At 41.2% G+C, this 24,943-nt stretch overlaps 1 protein-coding gene across 2 annotated transcripts in view; it reads right to left on the reverse strand.

Moving 5' to 3' along the window:
• The window catches only part of KCNQ3 (potassium voltage-gated channel subfamily Q member 3), a 187,577-nt gene that overhangs the window by 37,128 nt on the left and 125,506 nt on the right, over positions 1 to 24,943 (reverse strand). The window lies entirely within an intron of this gene.

Genomic DNA, 24,943 nt, shown 5'->3' on the forward strand with positions numbered 1-24,943 from the left:
TGAAGCAAAGAGGGGCAATCTCATATTCTGGTACTTCATGTACGTACCTAGATCATGGGCATTTTAATGTTTACAAAACTTGATCCACAGGAACAGAGGGGCAGGTGGCCATGAAAATATTTTGAGTTTAATGAATAAATTAGAAAGATGTCTTTGTAAAAGCACTGGATCCCCTGCTTTCATAGCTAGGGTACATCAAAGAAATGATAGGCATTAAGTCCTGAAATCATCCAGGGAAAAAAGCTTGTGAAAAATCAAGCTGTGTTTGTGTGTACTACCTGTTTTGAATTTCAATCTGGTTCCTGTACTGTGATTCCATCTCTTGCTGAGTAAAACTCCACTTTGTTTTACTGAGTGAATTAAGCAGAGCCAGAGCTGCAGAGGAAGCAGTGACAAGGGACCTGGCTCAGCTCAGCAACATGTGTCTTCTGACCTGCCTTGGGTTTTCATTTCCTTCATGGATGAGAAAACCTAGGGCTAAAGAATGGTATTCTGAGAATATTTCTAAATCTTGCAGTTTATTTGCAGTTGGAGAGAAAAGACAGAGGTGAGCTCCTGATAGCTCCTGCTGGCTTTTGTGGGGACTTTCCTCCAAGCAGAGTCCACTAGCACCCTACATGCAAGGAAAAGACAACAGTGAAATGCTTCATGGCAAACCCTGAAGGATTACTTTGCTGTGGCTTTTCTGAAATCCACTCTTCTTATGCCAGGAAAATTTCAGATCAGCCATTTTGAGCAAGGTGAGAACAGAAGTAAATGTATTTGCTCGTGCTAAATAATTTTGGATTTCTTTTACAAGTTTCACCTTTTCCCACTCCCCAGCCCTGCTCTAGAGTGTCTTTTGCCATCTACCTATAACCACACTCCTGCTAATCAAGACATTTGGCAGTTTATTTAGCAATTTTCTGGTGCTCCTGCTCCCTTGAGCTTTGTCACGCAGTATCTTCTTGTCCCCATCTTGAAGTTATAAAGCCAGTGGCTCCCTGGCTTCCCAAGACCCATGATCCAGCTGTCCTAAACCTCCAAGAGCAAACTGGTGAAACTAAACAAAGACAATGATGCCTTTGATTAGCCATAAGCCACCTATGCTCTGCCACATTACAGCCTTTAGCGTGCTACCATCACCAACACCACATTTAAAGCCTTGAGCAGCTGCTGCTTGCACTCTCCATTACAGCCACTTCTTTAAACCACGTGAAAATTCGGTCACCCATCAGCTCACAAGTATCATTTTAATGATTTAATGAGAGGTGAAACACACTAAAAGCAGTCCAAGGAAATTACATCATCGCATTACATCATAGGCTACTTAAACTAAAGGCATGAATTTATGATATAATTTTTTTAAAAAAAGCCACCGCTGTCAATTAAAGATGATGTACAGATTTTTGTCCAAAAGGAAGAGATAAGTTAGTAGTGAAAATATCATCTTTTTAACCTAAAAATGCCGGCGGTTTTACCACTAGAGGGTAGCGGTGCTCCACAGAGCCAGGGTTACAGCTCCCTCGTTTTGAAACACTCAAAGCAGGGGATGTTCAGGTGATCGCAGATCGTATTTGATATAAGGGAAGGGGTCTTACAGTGATGAAAGAGTTTGGTCAGTGAAAACCCCAGATGTTGGCACCAAGGGACAATTGCTCGGGGTTATTGTAAGTGCTGCTTGTTCAGTCCCAGCTCCAACTGAGAGCCCACCCATGAGAACAAGAGATTGTGCAGGACAAAACACCCACTAAAAGCAGGGTGAGAGGGTCAAACTGAAGGTCACAAGTCATGGTGAATAATCTTGATGGCAAATCTTGAAGAGGAGACTGTGGCCTGAGCCCCCCACTGCAGGAAGAGTGTTGAATTACGCAGAGCTGCCATTGCTGAATGGATGCTGTGGTCCCAAAAGTACGGAGCCCACAGAGCCACGCTCCAGGCTCCATCCTGCCTTCCCCTTCCTGCAGGGGTATGAAGGATGGGAAGCCTGTGTTAGTACCCATAACCACCACGCATCTGGGAAGGCTCGGCTCTCCTGCTGCTGCACTGTGCCTGAAGGATAAGCACCACCTGCAAACACCCACAAAGTTAATAATTCACATCTCAGCAGTCCTCCTCAGCATCTGCAATAACTATGACTGCAGCTCAGAGCATGCCGTCAATTTTAATCTGCATTGATGCTATGCAACCCAGCCTCTTCTGGTCTGGATCTTGGTGGTTTTGAAGCCTGCAAGTCTTCTTGTGTCCTCTTTCTATGGAAGATTACTTACATTTCACCCTTCTTGCATCAGTCCCCCTTGCTCAGCAAAGATGACAAGCAGGTTCATCTTCCCCTTGCTGCTGCTGCCCATATGGTGAGCACGCCTATGCCCACATGGTGGCCATGCAAACATAAAGAGTTGGCAACAGGACAATGCCCGACTCTACACTGCCTAATTTCATTTTGTGGAGGCAGCAGTGTCGGCTGAGTGGCTGAGTCTGGCTGTAAAATCCTAACAGGAAAATCACAGTGTAAGAAACTGCTGAAATCACAGAGGATGAGCAGGAAGAAGACTGACACTGACTTTGGGAATCAAGGCATAGAAGGGGAGGAAATCTGAAATTTACCCTCAGCTATAATGATTCATGGGACATAGAGCATTAAGGGTTAGGAGAAAGAAAGAGGGTGAAAATCAAGGTTTAATATGAAAACTGAGTTCTATTAAGTCAAAGCTTCCTATTAAACAGTGTTTCAGCAGGTGGCAGTCCAGACTTTAAGAATGTGCATCACATATGCCAAATGAGGATTTGAATGTGTTCTTCAGCTTTTTAGAATCATCCTTACCATTATTTTACATAATTTTTCATAGTGCATTGCATGGTTCCTATTTGCAGCATTATGCCTTAAAAATTTGATTAGTTTGTTGTATGCATAATTTCCAGACCACCAAATGGCAGTGCTTGTTTGTCACTGTCACAAATATTATTCAGGTTAATATATTTTCTTAGTTTTAGAAATTACATGTTTAATACAAACATTTTCTAACTGCACTATTTTTCTGTGTTAAAAAGAGTATTAAAAAAAATTCTTTCCCAGAAAATAAGTAATTTATGACTATGCATGATCATTAATCTCATTTTATTGTATGAACATCACAGACTGTTTTGTTTGAGAAATTTCTACTTATTTTAATATTACCCATTCTTTGAGTTTTTCTTCTATATCTCTTTTCTTTTGAAGCCAATAGAATGCAGATCTAGCTGAGAACCTCTATGTGTTTTACATATATATATATCTGCTCATCATGCTTCCTGTTCACCATCCCTACCTTAAAAATTGTAGGAGCAGATCCTGTAGGAATTTGAGCATGTTTTGAGCACTGGATCCACCATAGGCAGGCAAAAGTGCATTTGCATCTGGTATCATTTTGACAAATTTTTGTGCTGTGGGAAAAATATTAAGTCTCTGTGAGGTTTAGTTAACAGAGAGGATTGTGTGCTTCTGTCATTCAGCTCAGATTGATTTAAAGCAAATAGCTCAAGCTGGTCAGGAGCACCTACAGAGGATATTTCTCACTTTATCTGTAAGGACAGACTGATGATGAGCTCCTATGGAGAGGTTTACTGTGTAAATTAGTTGAATGCCACCCCTTATGTTTACCCCTGGTTTGGATATAATTATAAACACCACCTCTTCATAATGTTTATGTATCTTTGCTACTGAAATAACTATCTAGACAGCCACAGCAGTCCTGCATGACCAGGTTGTTCTGAAATTCCTTGCTGTAAATTTAGGTATCACGTCTACATGTGGTCAAGGATTCTGGTTACAAAATTATAATCCAGGCTTTGGGTAAGAAAGCCCTTAGCCTCTAACTGAACAATTACGAATAAGAAATCACCCCAGTCCAAGAGTGCACAGATTTCTTTTTCCTCTCTCATCTTCAGTACCATTCCTTGCAAGACATTGGGACTTTTCTGTCTTCAAAAGTTCTTATAAATTTTAGCTTTTTTTCTGCTTTGCTTCATTTGGTATTTTATTTTCTTCCCTTAAAGCTTGTGCTCTGGTTTCATTATGCTCTGCCACCTGGTAAATGCTAATGGAATTCTCTAAGATTGTGATATATAAGGAAAATCTGGCACTGTTCTGCTAAATTTTTGGTTTCGGGTATCCAAAGCAATATGGTTCTAAACCATGATTCCCACACAGTTTCCCAAATTTCATATTGGAACAACCTTATTTTCTTCAGCTATTGGCTTTTGCCCATAAGGATTAAAAATTCATCTTTTCTCACAGTTCTTTTAGTTACTCTATATTCCTACCCACCATCTTTTTCTCTTCTTCCAAACTTCATTTTTCACAGAACATCTGCAGTATCTTGCACTGATCGCTCTATGGTTGCTAATGAGAAACTTGAGTCAGGGTTTTTAACACTGAAAAAAAATGACATTACCAAATATTTGAGAACAGCTCTTCAGAGAGAAGGGAATGCATGCCTGATTTCCACAGACTCAGGAATACTCACTGTTTAATATTTAGATTCTTGAATCTCTGCACTTCCAAGCAATAGGCCATAGATCAGTACTGAGATAAGAGTGACAGGAAAAATCCAAACACTCTGTGAGGCTACAAAAGGGTAGGGGATGCAGAGCAAAGCACTGAGAAACTTAGTGGAGGCTCTGGAAGAGAAGAGAAAAAACAAGTCCTGCAGAAGGGGTGTTCTAAGGTTCCTCTTTTTTTGCACCCACAGATTTCCCTGAGTGCACACACAGAGCCCTGTGTAGAAATCCCTGTCCCAGTGCCATTACACAGCAAGGACAGGGTAGAAATGCCACTCTGAGTAAGCTGTATTGCTCTGCTGCAATGGCAGAGGCGGAAAAAAGTCCTCCACATGATGCTGAGGGAAACCCTAGGAAGTAAGGAAAGATCCCCAAAAGAGCCCTAGTCTAACTGGCACACAAGCTGACCTGGCAGGTGATGGGGTGGCAGCCCAGAATGACAATTACCCATTGCTGACAGAAGTGACAGACATTGTCCCTGGCACAGCAGGAAGCAGAAAAGCCCAAATTCTTACTCATGCCAGGTTTTTGACGACTTTGGGCTTTCATTGGCAGGAATGCCTCTGAATGGGCTTCACTGCTGTTTCCATGAGTCTGGAAAGCCTTTAAAATCAAGACTTGGGAGAGGAAAGCTGTGTTTCACAGCAGGGAATTTAGGGTGAAAAAGAACAGCTTTTATATCAGATAGTTCCTTCTTCCTCTCCTCCGTGTACTAGCCAAACCAGGTTAAAGGTTCCTTATCTTTCTCTTTTTTTCAGCCCCAGTCCTAAAAACCTTTTTCTTCTGAGCCCTGTTGACCACCATTGTCATCTTTCTCGGGCTGGCATGCTGGTACTTTTTGGGTCAGCAATGTCAGACAGCACAGACACCATCAATCTGTATTTTCTGCTCAAGGGAACATTTCAGAAGAATGGCCTGACACATTTCCCAGGTTTGCTGGTATGAGACTGCAAAACAGCCCAGAGCACCACATTTCCCTGCCTGTTTTTTCTCAGCTTAGAAGACAAGAGTCATACACCAAGATCCTATTTCCCTCCTGGGACAAGAGTTAAAAGTGCTCCAAAATTTCTGGCACATGGGAGAAACCAAGGCAGCTTCTGACATGGGTGCTTGAGTGGGGAAGAGATGGCAGAAGCAAAGGAGAGGCAATGACAGCATTAGCTACCAAGGGCTTAGATGCCTCCTATTCCCCTGCAGCTTGAATAAGGATGGGAAAGCTTCTGACTTGCAACTAAATATCCTGAATTGCTTCGTTAATGGTTTTAAAATCTATTTTTGTATTAAGTGAAGGACATCAGACTAAACTATTGTTTGGGGCTTTTATCTGCCATGACCAGAATGCCTATCCATGGGCTTATCTCTGGCTGGCAGCAAGCTGCTAATTGAGTTGAGACACACAGATTTGGGAACACGGTGAGCCAACCACATCACCCAGCAGCCCCAGCTGCAAAAAGCCCAAATCAAATGAGTTGCAGAAATGCTTCTGACAGGGCATTCTCCAAAAGACATTAAAAAACTTGCATAAAGGCATTTGAAGGTAAACCTTAAGAATCCTACATTGATTTCGTCTAAACTTTGCAAAATAAAAGTGCTGGACCTTTGAAAGCCAGCATGCAATTAAGAAGTCAAGTGCCCAGACTTCAGCAAACTCTGTAAAGAAGTAAATTTAGATGACAGAAAGAGCCTAACATAAGGCTAACAATCATCCTTTACAATGCTTAAACATCTGGAGAAAAATTTCTAGGAAGATACCTTTTTAAATTTCACCAAGAGTACTGGATACAGAGGGACAAAACTTCTAGGAGTCTGTCACTGCTGGACACGAAATGAGCCACACAGACACAGCTCCAGGTGTGGTGAAAAAAAGAGAATCATTTATTTGTTCTTTCAGTATTTATAGGTTTCCAACCACGACCAGGGATTGGATAGGTTAACACCTTCCCAACCACACTGGCTGTGAGAGATATCCATCAAAAGGCATATCTTTAATAGCATGTATAAACACCTATGTTTATAGTTACTTTCCTGGGAAAGTGGCTAGGACTTGTAGGAGACAATATCAAAGGCCTGATTCTCAGGGCAACAGGAGTCTAATTCCAAACATGACAAAATCTCAGGGGTACACAAGATTTAGGATGTCTCACAGGGACATACACTGATCTCCCCCACAAACCTTCCCTTGTTTCTTTAGAAAGGAGAGGAATGAGTTACACCTTTGGAATAAAGTTTTAGAAATCTCAAGAAAAATGCAAATGAGAGTAAGTTCTGAACCCACAGCTGTAACTTCTGCCTTGATTGAACACAGTGTTGTGATATTTTCTATCTTCCTATTTGAAATCAATAAAGATTAAAAGACTATAGCAGACAGAGAAAACAAACAGAAAAGCACAAAGAGCCCACCCTATCTTTCTTCCACCTGGCCAAACTCCCTTTTCTCTCAGGCACACACACTCAAATATATTAGTTCCTCCAAAGGTGCATAACTGAAAATGAATTTCTAATATGAAAGCAGCACTGTCCAGAAAAGGCTTCTGCAGTCTCTATTAGAGTTACTAGGTAGGAAATTGATAATAATAATTTGGTGGTCAGACAAATTCTTACAATGAACTGAAAATATATTCTTTGCAATCTTATGCAAGATTTCAACCCATTTGGAAGTATTGAGAGTTTTTTGGTTTTTTTCTATTTTTGACCATACATTGCAAACTTAATACTTTCAATGATGTCAATAATACCAATCCAATGTAGCACTTCAGCCATGTGGGATTGCCAATTGAAAAAACAATTTCCAGCTGGGACTGTGTCGTTTTTGTCTGTGCCTTCTCAATCTCACCACACAGTCACGCTTATGTGAGAACATGAGCAGTTTCTACAAGAATCTCAGTTCTCACTTGGACATTCAGAAGAAAAGCTGCATAGTGCCATTCCCAATGGGTTTTTTAGCCTGGTCAAAGATTTGCAGCTGTGTAGGGAAGAGGTGCATGGCTGCACATGATGTGCACCCCACAACATCACTGCCAGAACACTCCAGGTCCAGGTAACAGTTCAGTGAGTTTTCCATTACAGGCAATGAGGGGTGTCCTGATAGTGCAGCTCCTGTGGAGCCAGACATATGGCTCAGTTCTTTCAGATTAGGTAGGATCTCTGGATTTTCTGGCATTAACTCCACAGAGAGCTCTTTCATTTTGCACCTGAAGCGGTCACAGTTGTGCCTGTGACACAGGGCTCTTGATTCAGGGTTTTCCAGCTAAAAGCATAAAGTATTGCAATGGAAGATGGAACTTTTTCACATAGTGTTTAATCACTGCCTGACCTAGAGAAAATCAGACAAAGATCTTTCCTTTGAACTATCCAGTTGTTGGGGTTTCTTTAGTCCAGGAAGACTTTCTGAATTTTTTCCATTAAGTGAAGAGTTCAGAGTCATTACTGAAACTTAGACTGCACGTCAGCTTTTCTTAACAATCTGGTCTGTGGACTATGACCCATTCACAGATCCAGTGGTGCTACAAAACAAACATCAGTGAGTCTGATCTGTGCTAAAAGATACAAGGGCTAAACTTCATGTCACAGGAGCTGTGGATAAAAAGAGCAGTGATGGTGTAGAGGAATGATTTTTCTTGGAATATACAAATTGACACAGGCAAAATACTGTGTTAATATACCAAATTCACTGGAAATTAAACTAAATTTTTAATCCAGTTTGACTTGATGCTGTTCCTATAAACCTTTTCTTACACCAGACTCTTCACCTTTGCTTTGTGCTCCATAGCAGGTTGTAGTTTGGCATTCGTGATCACTAGGATGACAAAGACTCACAGCCCTGGCTCATTTCCAGAATAATACCTTAGAAAATAGCATTAGCTGGAAGCCAGGGGAAGGCAATTGAATGCAGAATATTCTTAAGTATCTCCCTAGAAAAGAACTGGGAATGTCTCAGCAGCTTTAGATTATCTCAGATAAAATAGCCATTTTTAATCATATCAGTGTAGGAGCCATATCTCAGTCTGATCCCGAGGGATGAGCTTTTATCCAGTAGTGATGGACACCACGATGCAACTCCACTCTCATGCTGCTTCTCCATGGGGAAATAGATGTTCCTCCTCTAGGTTCTGTTGCATCCTTCCAGCCCTGAATGCAGGCTGGATGTGACCCAAGCCCCAGATTTTTTGTGTTTTTGAAGGATGGCTCCATTATACCAACCAAGAGTAGTGTCAAAGTCCTGGCCCTGAGCACAGTGACACATGGATGAAAATCCCTTTGGGATGGGAACCTGAGCACGGTGTCCCAATCATACCTTCCCTAGATGGCCAGATTCCAGGCTTTCTCTCTCAGTGCAGAAATGAAACCACAACCTGTAATTCAGCCTCACACCAATCAAACCATTGCCACAGCTCTGCTGTCTTTTAACACCTGCCTTTCAAAGTATATTTGAGGGCTTCTCTTCTCTGATAGTTCTATATGAACTTTGGGAATATTTTTTTTTTTTAATATCTATTTTTTGGGAAGATAAAAGAGGGACAAAAAGTGGATTTTGACCCTAAAATGTCAGCTGCTACATTGATGGTTTAATGCATGACAAGATATGTGGTCTGGATAGAAATGTGAGGGGAAAGATCAGTTGTTTAAAGGAAAATCCCTTTATAATAGTATTTTTTTCAACATCTTGCCTTTAAAGTGATGAGAATATGTCAGTAACTTTCAAGTGTTTCAGCAAAGGTACTTACAGAGGCTGTGTTATGTGGAATTTCTGTAAGATCTGCATCTCCATCAGAAAGAGACGGTGCTGATGGAGCAGGGAGGCCAACACAGCAACAGCTGAAGTGTGGGGTGAAGAGAAGTTATTTGTGCTCCTTTCCCATCTCCAGTTCACATTCATTAGCAAATGATGAGTTGTGTTAGCATGGCAAATGAATCACAGCCTCACTGGAGGTGAACTTTGGATAAGCTCTTTGGAGGTCATTGTATCATCAGGGCTCTGATTTACGCAACAGAACGGTATCATTAGCACGCAGTATTTGTACCTATGTAAATCTGATGGTGTTTTAAAGTATTTCTGCTGGTTTGCATTACCATAAACGATTAATCAACATTCAAAATTCAGAACGATCATCTGTAAGCATGTAACATTTCATTTGATGCCTGAAGTTGAAGTCTTTGGAGGAGGTTATCAGTCTTTTCCAGACCTGTCCAGTTTTATTCCTGAAATGTTTCACCAGCATCTGCAACAATGCTTCTCAACACAATGTATGATGGCCCTTTTGCTCAACTGACTTGTTAATGTCTCAGATTGCATTATCCCTGTTTAACCTGACAGATTCAACAGTGACAATTCTATCAAACCCTCAGGGAAAAATCACAATATGGAAGGAGATATTTTTCTTTTTATTTGAAGAAAGAAATCTATTGAGTTGAATAAGCAAATTGAAACGGTAAAGATTTCAGCACATGCAAAGGACATTTAGAAAAATAGAAAAAAAATGCAGCAGTGAGAAGTCCTGCATGCAGAATACAATCCAGCAAAGTAGTTAAGTCTGTGCTAAGAAACTCTGTTAGGACTAACAGGTTTGTACTCTCAAAACCCATGAATCTTTGTGTGCTCCTAGATGGAACAGCTGGTTTTACAGAAGGAAAGTTGTCTGTAACAGAGGAATACTGGGCACAGTGAAACAGTCTTGACATAACTTTCCTGTTCTTACTTGACATCCATGGGAACAGGAATTCCTGTTAATTAATTCAAGCTTTGCCACCTTCTCCTGGTGTGGTATCAGTGCAGAGAGTGGCTGGAATTTCAGCACAATAATGAATCAATAAGGGTGGAGAGTTAAATCCATTTTCAGATATATTATGACAGATCTGACCAGCCAGCCAGTAAAGTTCACTCAGTGAGATGAACAGCCCTCTGAGCCCCACAGGCAGTACCAGTTGCATTGGTGGGACAGCAGACACTTAAATCATCTGTACACACACAGATATTTGGGTGCCTGAATTGAATATCCAAATCATGCCTTGAATCTCATTGCATGCAGGTGAACAGAAAGTCTGGAGCAGAAAGTAACAGTACTGGTATTCTGCTCACAGCTTGCAGTGCCTCTGACAGTTCTGAATGCTGGGCTGATGGGGAAGGTTTGCATCAGACAACCTCAAAGGTTTTCCCTTTATCTGTAAAATTAAGACTTGCAGAGGGATGAATTTCAGGCCTAGGTTTTTATTGACCTCCCAGACAATCTAAATGGTTGACACAGGTATCTAAAGGATGTGAAAAGTCAGATTTTTCTCCCTTTACATCCCACCAGGTCAAGTCCAGGGACAAGGACATACACTTATCATGTGGCAAACAAAACATTAGTAAGTGAGCACCGGGCTGGTTTTTCCTGGGTGAAAGACTACTGACTCAGACAATCCCTCCAGTACCTCAATTCTGTGATTAAATAGGGATCTTAGCCTTGGCTATCTACAGCACTGGCTATACATTTGTATTTGGTATTATGTGGCTTGAAGTTGTTCTCAGCACTAATTAATTATTTATCTCATAGGCTCTAACTGTTTCAGGGGTGTTTTCTGAGTAGATAAAGATGCTCATGACTGATTGTACATTGATTGCCCTATTGCTTACCAGCAGCACTAGTCCCAAAATATTTCAGGATTCTGCTCTATACTCAAAGCAGTCCATATTAATTTTAAACAGGAAATTAAGGTGCCAGTCCCAAGCAGTTCATTTGGGAAGCCAAAATTAATAATGAGTTTTTCTTAGAAATACCTCCCTGTACCATTTTTACACTCGAATGTGGATGACTTCTATGTTTTTTCCACGGATAGGACAACTATAAAAGCAAGAGTTTCCAAAGAAAAAACCCTTAGTTTCTCCTGTGAAAGAGAGTTATAGCTAGGGGAAAAAAAAAAAAAAAAAAGTGCCAGCAAAATTATAAGACCTGGTAACTACTAGTTTTCAAGTCATTTGAATTCTAGGGATGCTGTGGTAAGTCTAATGATAAAGCTAATTACTCACAAGAACAAAATTTGAAAGGGTTTCACGGTGAATGCTTCACATTAAATTAGTGGCACTATTTTGGTCACTGTGACATTTTAAAAAAATGCATATGGTTGTACTCAGCTTGCTTGTAAGGATATTAAATACATCTCAAGGTGCCTGCTTTAGGTGTGCACTAAACAGATGTAATGTGGCTGTGGACGCTGTTTGTCTAACACAAGTGATTCACCATGCCCACAATAGGAAGCATGTAATTAAGTTCTGCACACACCATTACTGGAGTTATGGGGCAGGCTAAGAAATATTTCACTCTTCAGACTCTTAAGGGAATTTTTTCTCCTTTTTCCAGCATGGATCATTATGTTCTTTCTTTCACAGGACAGAAGAGTACAAAAGTGTGTGAAATGTTTTAAACACAAATATTGTTTTGCCAGGAATTTTGAGATATTGTCCTTATGAAAGAAATGTCACACTGTGCACAAAAGCAGGAGCAGCTTTTCCCTTGAGCCTGCACAGTAGAAATTAATAATTCAGTTGTCATTCTGTGCATTCTGTTGCATCTTTCAACCTTGCTCCACTGCTTAAACTCACGTCAGTTTTATCTTTTCTGTAATTATTTAGTATGTGGAAGTCCTTTATATTGGAGGATACAGTCATATAGAAATCCTTTCTCACCTCCTGGAAGTAGGTTTTGTTTTTCTATTTTATTTATTTGTTTGATTATTTATTTATTTATTTATTTATTTAAATCTGTTTATTTATTTCCAGCACCGTTTTTTATTAGTGCCCTGGTTTACAGAGTAGGGAATAAATTGCACATGTCTATCTCTTCATCCTTTATTACAGCATTAACCTTTCCATTATCTGCTCAAAAGCAGGGTTTAAATTGCAACCATTAGATCCAGCAATGACTTCATCAGCTAATTTAGCAGCAATCCCAATCAGTCAGTTGATGGCCCACAGATCCAAACTTCATGAGTTAGATGATAAAAGAAGAAACAAGAAGTAACAGCTAAAACCAGATTGAATTCAGGGGTTATTGGCTCCTCTCCACTTGCTTTTATGGTACAGCAAGTTAGCTAGATTGGAGTCACACAATGCTCCTAATTGATAAGGTAGCAGTGCATCAGATCAGACATTTTTTGCATGCATGAATTTCCATAATTACCTCCATTCAGCTGGGAACAAATAAAGTATAGATTAGTTTTCTAGGATTCACTCATAAAAATCCACATTTATTTCCTAAGTACATATGAAACATATCACTATGCTTTTGGGAGCTACCAGTTCCTGTTTTAGAGTCAGTATACTTTGGTGTGGTTTGTGTGCTTCTGCCTCTCCCCTCCAGTTCTCCTCTCCCCTTCATCCACTCCACCTGCAAGACAACAAGTTCCTCTCTGTCACTGTTTGGTGCCCAATGGGAACTGAGAAAACTTGAAATATGAAACGGGAAAGATTCAGATAATCTTTACCCTACCCTCAGCCCTGTGGGCTGGATCTCATCCCCTGGGCAACACTGGGTTTAGGGGGAGTTCAGGTCAAGTGAATCTATTTCCCAGTCAAATTTACATTGACATCCCTCTGCTTACTCTGTGATGGGATTTCAATCCCAGTGAGTAAAAAGTTAATTAACTGTGATCCCAGAGAACAAGTTTGTGTACACACACCCTTAAAACCTTACCTTAAAGCTGGAGAACCAGATCTGGGAAGACAGCAAGCCATATTATTAGAGTTACTCGTTAGTACCTCTAACTTAATTGTACAGCGTTTTAGTATGAGTGTCAGAATTAATGAGTCTATCAAGAGCATTAAGACAAATATAGCTGAAGTGGAATGGGTTAATTTTTCATACTAAGAAGCAATTAATTAATATGAGGGCACAAAATCTTGTATTTTCACAGTTAATCTGCTCCCATTATCAGTCTAGCCTGGTTAAAGAAGGCTCATGTATTTCTACATCCCACTGAAACCTGATCCATATTTGTATATTTTGCTTCTTAGAACCAGTACATATACAAAGGCAACCACTTAAGGAAAGTAATGACAGCTTTAGCAGAAGTGCAATAAAATCCAGGAAGTCTTTGATGCACAGGATGACATGCTTCTTATATCTTACTTCCACAGTCTGATTTAAGCCAAGCACCAAATTTGGCATCAAGGAAGGATATCTCTTTATTTCACTCTGGCATCAAGCATTGGCTTAGGCCTGGACATTTTGTTTGCTTTTTCCTAGAACATAAGGCATCATCTATTTCTTGGGCTAATCTGGGAGTTATTTTATTATAGCAGGAAATAATTACTGCCTCACTCTTGAAACGCTTGGTCTTCGCTACAGGCCTTTTTCTTTTTTTGATGATTCAGGCTCATTGTAGAGGTAACTGTCATTGTTCTGGTGAATGCAGTGCATAAGTAGATTGACTCTGATATCATCTGTAGAAAATACTTAATTTTATATAACTGCATCTGACTGAAGCTGTTGGCCCTTGTAGCCTTTGCAACGAAACAGAGGACCCCATCTTCATATCTTGGAGCCTGACTATGAAGGGTCAGAGGTACAGAAAAGATTGTAACTCCTGCACATGCAGGGGAAATTGAAATAAATCCAGAAAGAACAGATAATCCTAGAATATGTTGAGTTGGAAGGGATCAGCATCACAGAATCTGGCTTCTGGCCTTGCATAGGGCACCATGAGAATCACACCATGTGTCTGAGAACACTGTCCAAGTGCTTCTTGAACTCTCCCAGGTTTGGTACTGTTATCACTCCCCTGAGGATCCAGTGCCCAACCACCCTCTGGGTGAAGAATCTTTTCCTATTATCCAGCCTAAACCTCCCCTGGCACTGCTTGAGGCCATTCCCTCAGGTCCTGTCACTGGTCACCAGAGAGAAGAGATCAGTGCCTGCCCCTCCTTTTCCCCTCATGAGGAAGCTGTAATTGCAATGAGCTCTCCCCTCAGACTCCTCTCCTCCAGGTGTAACACAAGTGACCTCAGCTAATCTTTTATGGCTTCACCTCAAGGCCCTTCAGCATCTCATGTCCTCCTCTGGATGCTCTCTAATAGATTAATATGTTGTTTTTTTTTATTATGGTGGCCAAAACTTCCTCCAGCACTCAAGGTGAGGCGGCCCCAGTGCAGAGCAGAGCAGGCCAATCCCCTTCCTTGCCCCGCTGGTGATGCTGTGCTTGATGTCCCAAAGAACAGGGATGTCTCTCCTGGCTGCCAGAGCACTGCTGACTCACACTCAACTTTCTGTCAAACAAGTCCCTTCCTGGACCCCCAGGTCCCTTCCCACAGTTCTGCTTTCCAGCCTCTCATTCCCCAGCCTGTCCACACAACCAGGGGTGCCTCGTCCAGGTGCAGAATCCAGAACCTGCCCTTGCTAAACTTCATTTCATTGGTGATTGATCATGTCTGATTTGTGGAGGTGTCTCGGCCCTCAAGGGAGTCAACTTTAGTATCATCACCACCTTCCACTTTAGTATCATCACCAAACTTACTCAGTATGATTTAAGGTCCAAGATGCACATCTGTCTCCTTATTCTATCTTCATACACTTCCTGCAATTTTGCTGACCAGCTCTTCTCCCTGGTTCCCAGAACCAATGTAAGAAACTGATGTGAGAGCACAGGATGCAAGTGAAAAGTACTAAATAAAGGAAGCAGACATCAGTAACTTCATTTTCCTCCTGTCAGGTTTAAAATAATTTTTGATGAATAGGGAGAACATCTTTTCATGTGAGCTAAAAATATTCCAGGAAATTAAATAGAGTTGTGAAGATGTTAAATCTGGAAAGTGTATTCAATCATTATAACATCAGTTTTAGCTCTGATTTGAGCTCAAAACCTCAAACTAAACTTAACATTGGAGCCCTCACAACATCTCTGGAGTGTATTCTGGTTGCTGTATTTATAGGCAGTGTTATATGAATGTTCTCTCTTTGTGTGCAGCTGTTCAGGAGATATCGAGGCAGTGGGTAGTACTCCGGAACACATCTGCTTGATGTACCAGCACTATGGAGTCAGGAAGGTTTAATTTAGCAGCTTTAACTGCATACATTGTTCACAGGGCTTAGATGCAAGCAACCAGAAATTATTTAATTATTTTAAAATATGAATACCAAATTACTTTTGGGAAAGTTTGTATGTAGGAGTGAGCATGTGCATGTGTTTTCTGAATTTATTTTCTGGCAACTAAACATCCTACAGACATTGGTTTGCTATTTCAAGGAGAGATGAAATCTAAACTACCTTGATCCTCACCCTATTCTAAAGAGAATTTCCCAGAATGCTTAAGGAAATATGGCAAATCAAATTATTAATTGATTTTTTTGAAGTGTTTTTACTCTTTTGCCAAAACAAAAACAAAAACCAAGCAAACAAAAACAAAAGAGAAAGGGAGAAAAAACCCAGAAAAAGGCAAAAGAGAGACAGAATTAACACCTGCACTTTGGGGAATGAAGCCTAGAAAGAAACATTTGGGAAACTCAAGAAAGAGTATGAAAGAAAATTAAGAACTTGATCTTATGCTTATAAAAACTACTGGCAAAACTCTTGGTGACTTTAATAGTGAAAAGACCAGAGCTCAAAGCATGAGCCCAAGAAGGGAAGAAAGAACAGGGCAATGATGAAAGACAGTAGGCATAGAGAAATGGTGACAGTCAGAGAGCAAAGCCCAAAGCCAAACTCTTTCATGTGAAAATCTCCACACTTCAATGACCTAAGCACTTCTGATGTCTGGTAATTTCCCTCTTTGGGGAAGATGGCCCTAAACCTACTGTCACTGTGCACTGAACTCAAGATGTTCAAAGTTGATGATTATTCCTATTTGAAGTTTTCTCTTTTTTTTTTTTTTCAGCCTATCTGCTGTCCGCTCAGGAATTTTTACCCCACCAATTCTGAGTACCTATGGTCTCTGGTGATTGGGGGAAGTCTTAAAGAGAGACCTTACAACTGTAAAAAAACCTTTTTCATTGTAATGGCTTGGAATATAGGGGATAAATAGAGGTGCCTTTAGTTAATGCTGTAGTTTTATGTGTTTTCCAGCAGAACAGGAGAAACCTACTAGGGCAATGAAAGGCTCAGAGAAGGTAAGCAGACAGGATTTAGCTAGGGTTTTATTTGAAGAATTAGTTCTGAATTTTACAGTGTCAGTTCTGAAGGCCTGGGGCTTTAATCCTGCAAAGAGTTTCCTGTGCAATCTGTGCAGGATGTTGCATCATGATACATCATTCCTTGTTCACAGCACAAAATCTTTTCCGATTGAGATTTCTGAAAACTTTGGAAAAAATAAAGCATATGATTCAGCTCCCATTGATCAGCTGAACTACACCAATCTGCAGAGCTTGTGAGGATGTAATCTTTTGGGGGAGTTAAATTCTAACAGACTGCTGGGGATATTTTTGGTTTGTCATGTGCAATCTGTCTGTAATCTCATTGGTACCCACTGAGAAGTCAGAAAGGATGATGTCTGTGCAGAGCTGCTGGTGAAAGGTTATTCTTAATTTTGATCTGGCAAGCGAGTTATCAGCCATCATGAATGACAAGATTCCTTCTCCCACTCAGCCAGTGATGAGCAGACTTTAAAGCCTACTGTCTTAAGAAGGCATAATTACAAAGCCATTTCAAAGTCAAGGCTAAAAACCTGAGATGCTTCATAGCCTCTTTGTAGGAGAATGTGAAATAGCATTGCATGATTTCCTCCCTGCCTCCATTAACTAATTCTCTAAAAAAAACCCAGCAGTTGTTGTTCTAGGAGGCAACTGACAGTTCAAGACTAGAAAGAATATTTTACCTCAAACTGGAGAGAGAAAAGTGTTAGAAAAATAAGAGGTTTCAGGCTATTTTTGGCAAAATCAAGCTCTGGATCAAATTGTCTGGCAACACAGTGGAGGTTTTACCATGCAGTAACAACAAAGGAGGCCCCTAGCTGCTGAAAAGAGCTACTTATAAGTGGATGAAGCTTTATGTTAATTTAAAATGTGGTGATTCAATAAACAATGGGATCATTTCATGAGTTTGTGGGATGGCATCCCACTGCAAACTACTGGAATAAAGTCTGTTATCAGTATGAGTGCTGATTTGAAACTGTGTTTGTTTTCAAAGCTAGAGCAAATTAAGGGAAAAATAAACAAAAAAAATATTTCATAAGTAAAACCTTCCTTTCACCCTCAAGGAAATGTTAAGGAGAGGATCATTTGATCTAATTATATAATGTGAGCAAATCTCTGAATAACAGCTGCATCATGAAGAGGGCATCAGTGTTAACTCTCCAGCATGGGCAGCAGCATCTGATGATTAGCACTCATGAAAAGCACTTTACTTTTCATGCAAAGCCCAGTTGCTAAGGGGACCTGAAAACTATTTAAAGCTAGAAAGTGGCAGGCATCCTTATGCAAGCTCTGTCTTATGCTGTCTTGTCAATCCTCTTTAATGCAAATATTTGTGGTGAGAATGTTCAAGCTGAGTAAGATCTCTACTCTCTTGCAGGTAATGATGGAAGAGAGGAAGAGCAGAACAGAAGAGTTGTGTACAGCCAGCAGATAGGTTAACATTCAGAGTGAGGCACCTGCTCTACAGAGCCTGGTGCCAAAATGAAACTATTTATTCATTCATTCAACATGTGCACGTTCAAAACATCTAAACCCTACTGCTGGTGAAGTCTATGTGTTGCAGGCCCTGCTGCTTTTCACAGACTGACAGAAGGTTACTTCACCCACCTGATGTTTGCTTGCTGATGGCAAGGAAGAGACCTCAACCGGGAATTGAAATTGTCATCCCACACAAATACAGGCCAGAAGCTTTACAGCTACTTTCCTATCTAATGAGTATGAGATATTGTCCACACAATTGAATATAAAATAATTCAAAGAAGCCACTTGACTTTCATCACATTTCATAATTTATTTTTTTTTTGCCTTCTGGTATCAGTCTGGTGTCTGACTGCAAGCACACTTAAAGGACTGTGCCTCAGTAATTTATTCCAGCAGACAGAGAGCTGAGGGATAACTTCATGTACATCTTCTCAGTGCAGTCTGGCAGTGGTCTTGTGACTCCCATAATTCTGAAATAGTCCACAGAGGCAGGATCCAAAACAAGGGAGGTAACATTTCTGTGATGAGGTTTCTATTGGAGCTGTGTTGACAGTAACCCAGTAAATTATCTTCACAATTCTCCTGGCTGAGGTCAGACCACACCTAGAGCTGTTTTCCCCTGAGTTACAGAGGTAACCACAGCATGCAGCACAAATCCAGTTTGGCTGAAGGAGACTTCAGGAAGTACAAATTTACAAAGGTTACACGTCCAATATTTCTGGAAATTTCAAGGACCCCTTGTGCTAACAAAACTTTAATTAAGGGAGGCTTGTTGAGACAGTGCTGAACTGTGAGGCTAGTACTAAAAATTCATTAAGAAAATTAATGCCTGTTCAGTGTTATCAAGAAACAATGCCTTGGTAATTTTCTTTGCAGGGCATATTATTGAATCTGGAGCAGGTTTACAATCTTGGAATATTAATTACCTTGCACTAATGTTATCAATACCAAACACACACTGGTTGGCTTTCACAGAGCAACTGGTCTCTTTATGCAACCTAAACTGAAGCCATCCATTGCTCTCCCATGTTTCCACCTTAGTGTCTGATTTCAGCCAAAGTCTGACAGCCAAAACCAGGAACTGAGTAGGAGATGAATGTTATTTGGTGACGACCGTGGTGGATTTTCTAACGATGCTGATAATAGCTCATTAATCACAAATGAAACGCTGCCATAAAGCAGCCACTGGCTCACAGCACCAGGAGGAAGTGTATGCACAGAAAGGGAAATAACCCCTCTTCCCTCCTGCTCCCTCCCCAAATGTCACATGGCCCAAATGGTCTTCACCAACACAGCCCATTTTGATGACCACACCTCATGTCCCACTTCCAGGAGCACTTATCCCCCCAAGAAATGGGGTAAAATTCATCTCTGGTCCATGTGACATGGCATGTCAGACAAAGCAGAAGGATCTCCTTGGGCAGAATTTCATTTCTCCACTGCTGCAGACTGCCAGGCTATGAGTATGCAAAGGGGCACACTGGCAACAGCTTCACAGGTAATTTCATCACAAGGAAAGTTGATTTACTTTTGGTTATGTAGGACCACATCAAAGACAGCCACCCTTGGGTGCCCTTATGTTCTAAGACTGACCTTTCTCCATCCCACCAAAGCGGTTTTGGCACTATGAATACAGAGGTAAAACAACTTCATCTAGTGTACAGCGGCTGCTGTGACTTTGCTGGGGGAATGAAATCAGTTTCTGCCTCCCTGAGATCTGTGACTTGCTGCCCCTCCTCTTCTCCATGACAGTCTGGGACCCATTCATGTTGGTCCCCAAGTCCCCACAAGTTTTAACGCAGCAAGGCAGGATGAACTTTGCAAGGTGATAGCCTAGATTTTTAATCTTGTTCCTCTGGACGTTTTCTCTTCCTTGGCAATTGCTCATTACTTGCTGTGTGTTTCTCTAGCAGTCTCCTAGCCTGAATCTGTTGGTCGGTTTCTCTAAATCCCTTTAGCTTTGGCTTTGTCCATAAGATGCAGAGCATAAAACATTACATCCCATCACAACCACAACCCAGGAGTGATGACAGCTCTAGAGAGCATCTCAGCCTCTAAACCTATATCTAGCATTTAGGATTCATTTTATGTTATCTTTACACTGCAGACCAAGCAGAAATTTTAATACATGAGTAAACACACTGATTCAACACACCAAAGGAGAAAACATTCTCCTGGGATGTACACAAAAGACAGTTTAATGGTTTTTTCGCCTCTAAGGATTTTCAATGCCAAAAGACCTTGAAATTTATCTTGTAACTGGCCACTGCTTTTTTTTTTTTTTTAATCTCTTGCTTGCGCCATCCCACCCTGAGGACACACTGTACACTACAAAGAAATACAGAGTTTGCCCTAGGGATAAAAAACCAAACAACTCCAACCAAACCAAAACAAAACATTTTGCTGGGGGCAAAAAACCCAAACCAAAAAGATACCTCTCCAGCAACTCCTTTCTCATCTTAGCAAAACATTGCTACCACTTTCAAAGCATCTAAATGAATCCTTCCTAGTCTCCTTTAAATATTTATCTATTTACCTTTCGTTTTAATATACAGCCTTCTGGCTTTAGAGATTAAACATTTAAAAGAATGAAGTCTGCCCTCACCTACCAGTTCTCTTGGGATAATCACCATTCCAATCCTACTGGGAAAGATACACCACTGTGGTTTTGGGTGGACTGCTTCAGACCCTTGAATGTGCAACTTCTCTCCCTCCTCAGGTTGCAGCATTTTATTGACTTTTGGTGGTTAGCTGAACAGGCTGAATATCTGTGTATCTCACTGAAAGCTAAATCCATGAGTATATAGTGAGTGGAGGTCTAACACATTAATAAATAATAGCTGTGCAGAGGAAGGTAGGAATCCAACACCATCTGCAAGTACTCACAAGGGTAAAAGCAGTGCCACCAGGATGAGCCGCTCAGTCTGACAGGCTGCAGAGCCAAGGGCACTGTGTAGGCATGAAGAAATGACCAGTGTTGCCTGATGACAGAAACTCATCTGTAGTTAATGAAATTTTAAGGCTGAAACAGGTGTTTTAAAGGCATTTTTGTTGTCCTGTGTATCTCTCAAGGAGTCTCCAGAAGCGTGTTAATGGTAAGATAGCGTGAGCCAAGTAAATGTCAAAGTGAAGTACTTGGAAGTTGTCACTTGCTGTGGTGGATTGGCTCCAAGAGTGATACAGCTGGACCTGCCTTGGCTCCTGCAGACATTGCCTGGTGCTGTGTGAGATTGGCAAAACCAAGAGTCCCCAAACCAGACAACCAAAAATAGAATTGCAACTATCTTCCAAGCCCATTCCTAGCACTGTAAAGGCCAAAGGCTTTGAAATTATGAAACTCCTTTCCAGTCCCAGCACTATTTTCTGTCTCAGCCATCTGTTGCTCTCCTGCTTATCCCAGGGAGCTGTGGCAGCTGCTTGTGCTGCACAGCTCCCCACTGAAGGGCTGCAGCCCAGAAAATGGCCTGTGCTGGGGCAGGGAGAAGGGAGAAGCAGCCCAGAGGGGCTGTGAGACCAACCACAGCCCCATCCTCAAGGTGGGGAGAAGTGCTTTCAATCCATATTTCCCTTTAGAAAGTTTGGGGCAGCCACCACTTGTAAACCATATCATACATTCTGGATGTTTTCCTATTTTATTTGTTACTTAATACAAAGTTAAAAAAAAAAAAAAAAAGAGGAAAAAAATGAAAAAAAAATATCTGGACACCCATTCTAGAGGATTTGTTTTTGTTGTTTTTAGTATTTTACTGGAGTAAACTGTAATGACCTTGACTGTAATGGCCAGTGGTTGAGTGTCTGTAAGGCCAGTCAGAGTCACAGCCAGAGTCAGGGGAAACCCTGGATGTACAGCCAGACTGGGGAATGAGAGGCTGGAAAGCAGAGCCATGAAAAGGGACCAGGGCTCCTGGTCTGGGGGCAGTTGAACAGAGCCAGCAGTGCCCTGGCAGCCAGGAGGGCCAGCCCTGTCCTGGGGGCATCAGCCCAGCATCGCCAGCCAGGCAAGGGAGGGGATTGTCCTGCTCTGCTCTGGGCTGGGGCAGCCTCACCTCAAGTGCTGGGCACCACAATATGAAGATATTGAGCTATCTTCTTTATTGAGAGAGTACCCAAAGGGGAGTTATGAAGATGGTGAAGGAGGGACCACGTGAAAGATGTGGAGGGGAAGCTGTATGAGGAGCAGCTGAGATTGCTTGGATTGTTCTGCCTGAAGGAGAGGAGACTGAGGGGAGACCTCGTTAAAACTTCCTCATGAGGGGAAAAGGAGAGGCAGGCACTGATCTCTTCTCTTTGGTGAACAGTGACAGGACCCAAAAAAATGGCCTTAAGCTGTGTCAGAAAAGGTTTAGGTTGGATATTAGCAAAATGTTCTTCACCCAGAGGGTGGTTGGACACTGGAACAGAATCCTGAGGGAAGAGGTCACAGCACCAAGACTGAGAGAGTTCAAGAAGTGTTTGGACAATGCTCTCAGGCACATGGTGTGATTCTTGGGGTGTCCTGTGCAGGTCCAGGAGCTGGATTCTACGATGCTGATGGGTCCCTTCCAAGTCAGCATATTCAATGATTCTGTGTTTCTGTCTGATTCTCGATGAAAAGTTAGTGTTGCTCACATGCTACTGACCACTGTCAAAAGTGTTTCTGTGTTCTCCACCTTAAAAAAAAATATTATTTCAATGTTGTCACTGTAACCCAATTACACCCCATGTCAGAGCAGAACAAAAGCAAATGTGATTTTGGCTTTAATCCTGCCAGCATCGTTCAGTGCTTCAGTGATTTTATTTCACCTAAGTCAGCAGTATTTAAATTTGTCTGCACATAATTCCTTGTCGTTTATTCATATCTCAACAGCTGGATAGTGGCACTGTGCCCTGCATTGTGTCAGTGTAGGCTGAGCAACACAGAGCCACTGTGCCTCAGAGACCATCTACTGATTTATAGCTCACTCGGGCAGGATTTATTTTGGGATGACACTGAGTGGAAGATCCATTGCCAGTGGCCATCTGACAGGAGAGGAAAGCAGCCACTGCTCAGTGCTTATGTGGGACAGGAAAAACTCCACTTACACTGAAAAAAACTGGTAGATGAAGGTTATTTTAATCTAGCCAAAATTCAGACCAGAGGTCTAAACAATTCTTTAAGCCAAAGCAATCAGTGCATCATTGTGTAACAGGTATCAGCTGGGCATGGTAAGTTATTTCACTCTGCAGCTGTGAAATAAAACATTCTAGCTTAGAGCAGGAACTCCTGAACCATGGTACCATTAGTGATTTCAGCCATAGCTTTGGCTTTGGCAATAGCTTTTTCGAGGCTGGAAATTAGGGTAATGATCTTTATTGTTCTCTGGGTTAGACAGTGTTAGACAGTCTACAGGGTAATATCTCAGCAGATTAATCTAAATTTTTAACATGTATGTATATAAAACTTCCCTGTAGCCACCAAAGGAAAGCTGTCCGGTGCCAGTAAAGGATTTCTGGTTCTTAATTCTACTACAGATGCACTTCCTTAGTCTCCATTTACTCATCTGTGAAATGGAAATTCTGTGATTTAACATTTCAGTTTAGTGAAATTATTCCAATTTCAGCAACTTGAAATCTGGAAACATAACAATATTATTGTTGTTGTTAGCAATGCAGGATAAAAACAAAAACAAAACAAACAAACAAAAATCCTTACACCTTTTCCTAACTGGAGGACTGTGGCAGCAGAAATTAAGAAGTTGCTAGAAAAAGGAGTCTTTCCTACTTCCCTTCCATTCCGAACACTCACACTGTTTAAAATCATTCTCTACATTCACCAGCCCAGAGGAATCCTCTTCACAGCACCTGTAGGAGCTCTCTGGGGTACTCCCAGCAGCTAAGCATATGGGCTGAGAGTGTGTTTGTGCTTCAGCTCCTGAGGGCACCATGCACAGAGAGAAGGGGCAGTGAGACTCAGCACCAGATGTAGCAAACACCGTTCAGGCAGCTCCCAAATTTCCTCTTGTGTATATTCAGCAGCAGCAGCAGAACAGTAAGCCCTGGGTACAACTTTTCAACTCCCATTCTGACTCACTGCCTGACCCCAGACAAGTTAACCTCACTTTGCCATTTTATGCTTGAGTGTTAAAAGAATGCAGCAGATACTCCCCCTCTTCTGGGTGTTGCAAGCTTTGGTAATTCGTACTTGTCAACTTCTTTGGGATCCTTAAACAAAGGCAGCTAAAGGATCAATATTAATATTTATGAGAAAGCCAAACCTATAACATAATGCATGCAAGTTGAATGCAGCTGCATGCACTTTGCTGGACAGCACTGGGCTTGTTTATCTTCTTTTTTTACAGAAGCATCATTGCAACAGCGTCCTTGAGTGGTTATGTCATTTAACGAGGACAATGCTCAGCACTGGTTGCATTTTTCACAAAAAGAAATTATTACCTTGATATTCGTGGTACCCCAAATGTTGCCCAAATTGTTGCATGCAACATTTTGGCCTGGTACCTGGACAGCTTGACATCCTTGCAATATGTAATTCCTTAGCTTCTTTCCCATCCTTTCCAGTAGGTCTTTCCTTCTTTGATCTGAAACACCATTAGTCAAATTTTTATTGTGTTAAGAAAAGTCCTATTTTCACAAGACTTTGTGCAGTGTTCAGTCCTGTTTAATGACTGAGAGCAAGGTATGAACAATTACCTAGAGGGCTAATTATGTACATTATGATTCCAGCTTTATAGGGCAAATTTCTACATGACTGCAGGAGAACCATGTCTTCTTGAGTGCCTCTCTTGATAACAGAAGCCAACAGGAAAGTATCTGAGATTTCTTTCAATAAATCAGTCAATAAAAAGAGCTCTGTAAGAGTTGCTTGCCTG

Source organism: Parus major, chromosome 2 (genome assembly GCF_001522545.3).
Source record: "Parus major isolate Abel chromosome 2, Parus_major1.1, whole genome shotgun sequence".
Classification (NCBI taxonomy): Eukaryota; Metazoa; Chordata; class Aves; order Passeriformes; family Paridae; genus Parus; species Parus major.